Source organism: Bos javanicus, chromosome 9 (genome assembly GCF_032452875.1).
Source record: "Bos javanicus breed banteng chromosome 9, ARS-OSU_banteng_1.0, whole genome shotgun sequence".
In the NCBI taxonomy this organism is placed as follows: Eukaryota; Metazoa; Chordata; class Mammalia; order Artiodactyla; family Bovidae; genus Bos; species Bos javanicus.
The window spans coordinates 77,142,734-77,145,093 of NC_083876.1; the positions used below are offsets into that span (position 1 = coordinate 77,142,734).

Genomic DNA, 2,360 nt, shown 5'->3' on the forward strand with positions numbered 1-2,360 from the left:
CCTGGAATATTTTGCCTGATCAATTTATCTTTCTTTACTTTTGTTTCAAATAAAAGAAGAGATCATGGTTAAAATTTGAAAACAGATGTGGATATCCTTTATGTTTAAATAGCATCCACTGTTTGCAAGACATTTTCACGTACATCATCTCTTCTGATGACCTGTAAAGACATTTATGATTTTAGGACAAAAATATTTTATCATGAACTTATATAAAAATGTTGGACTTCCCTAGTGGTCCAGTGGTTAAGAATCTGCCTTGCAATGCAAGGGACACCAGTTTGATCCCTGGTCCAGGAAGATCCCACATGCCATGGGGCAACTGAGCCTGTACACCAGCACTCTGGAGCCCACGAGCCACAGTTACTAAGCCTAAGTGCGGACGTTACTGAAGTCCAAGTGCCTGGAGACCATGCTCAGCAACAAAAGAAGTCACTGCAACGAGAAGCCTGTGCACACAGGCGCTAGGGAGTAGCGCCTGCTTACCACAACTCGAGAAAGCCTGTGTGTAGCAATGAAGACCCAGTGCAGGAAAAATACATACTTTAAAAAGTTTTAATAGTGACAGCAGTTTTAATTTTAGAGATAAATTATTTGTCACTTATAATCCTAAGAAAGAATACTTAGATATCTGATTTTGGTCACTTTATAATTTGGCCTATGTGCTCACAGGAAAGCAAAAATGCAGAACAGCATTTATACTCCTTAGTCATATATATTGCTTTCCACACTTTGTGAAAAATGATACATCACAAACTGATGATAAACTTTAATGCTGTGAATTGGAAATGACAACCTACCTCATTAACTGTTTTCACTTCTCTGACAATTAGAAGCCAGAAAGGCATAATTTCTAGCTTAAATGCAAAGTTAGATTGAGGGAAGTTCAGAGACAGGCTGAGGGAATCTGCAGCTATAAGGCCTCAATGCTTATGGAGCTCACAGGGGTAAATGTAGCCACGTTCCTGAGTTATGATCCTAATTCAGGATCTGCAGAGTCTATGCTAATTTGTTCTGGAAAAGGCTACATGGAAAAACATTTGTTTCTAGAGATTTTCAGGAAAGTAGCCAATTCAAACTGCTCAATGCTGAGACATCATTTCTGGCTGGTAGCAAGTTCTTTCTGTCATCATGGGGCTGGCTTGAGAATGAAGAATGTCTTCATACCGACCGTTTCCTTTTTTTTTTTTTTTCAAGTTTCAGACTATTTATTAATCAGTGTAAACCCCAACAGAAAACACCAACATGATTTCATGCATTTAGAGGGGAAATATTTCCTGATTAAGTGGAAAATTGTGTAGACGGCTTCTGGAAGACCTTCATTCTAAGCAGCTTTTATAGTGAAATACTTCATTTAGAAGTCCGGACCTTCTTTATTCAGTTTTCTGTAATCTACCTTCACTGAATAGAACTTGTACTGATCATTAGGATCCAGCTGGTTCCAGGGTTCTGGGTTATTCTTTTTGGCTCACCTGACATCGCAATTGAACAAGGCCAGGTGCAAGACATGCAGTGTTGCTCCAGTACTTCCTGCTCCAGTAAATATGAAGGGGGATCAAGCTACGATGCTTCTTGGCCTGACCAATGATCTGCTGGGGCATGGTTGCAACAGAGGCCTCAAGTCCAAACAGTGAGAAAAACTAACCTGCAAGGTCCAGGATTAAATAGCCTCAGATACTGATGGTTTTGAATTCATATGTGCTCCCCACACATACACGTATGTGCACATTCACACGTATACACTAGTACCCACATCTTTAGCTCTGTCTTCCACACCAAATGTATGAACTTATTCACGAGCCTTCAAGTGTCCTCGTCAGGCCAGTTCAGTCCAGCTCTGGAGAAACAGGTAAGATAGATGGATACATTCCATCAAATTAATTCCTCATTTCACACTTGAAGTTTTGACAGGATGTCCATCTCGAGAATCCCTTGGACTGCAAGAAAACCAAACCGTTCAATCCTAAAGGAAATCAACCCTGAACATTCACTGGAAGGACTGATGCTGAAGCTGAAGCTCCAATACTTTGGCTACCTGATGTGAAGAGCTGACTCATTGGAAAAGACCCTGATGCTGGGAAAGATTGAGGGCAGGAGGAGAAGGGGATGACAGAGGATGAGATGGTTGGATGGCATCATTGACTCAATGGACATGAGTTTGAGCAAACTCTGGGACATAGTGAAGAACAAGAAAGCCTGGTGTACTGTAGTCTATGGGGTCACAAAGAGTCAGACATGACTTAGCAACTGAACAATAACTGGCCTCCCACTGTAAGAAGGCCTTGTACTCTGTTCAAGGGCAACCAAAGGAAGCAGAGGACTCCAGCATTAAGAAAATCGAGTGGCTGTTCAAAGATCCT

General features: G+C 41.2%; 1 pseudogene; it reads right to left on the reverse strand.

Moving 5' to 3' along the window:
- Positions 1 to 1,173: 1,173 nt before the first annotated feature.
- On the reverse strand, positions 1,174 to 1,699 carry LOC133254100 (cytochrome c oxidase subunit NDUFA4-like; annotated as a pseudogene).
- Positions 1,700 to 2,360: the final 661 nt, after the last annotated feature.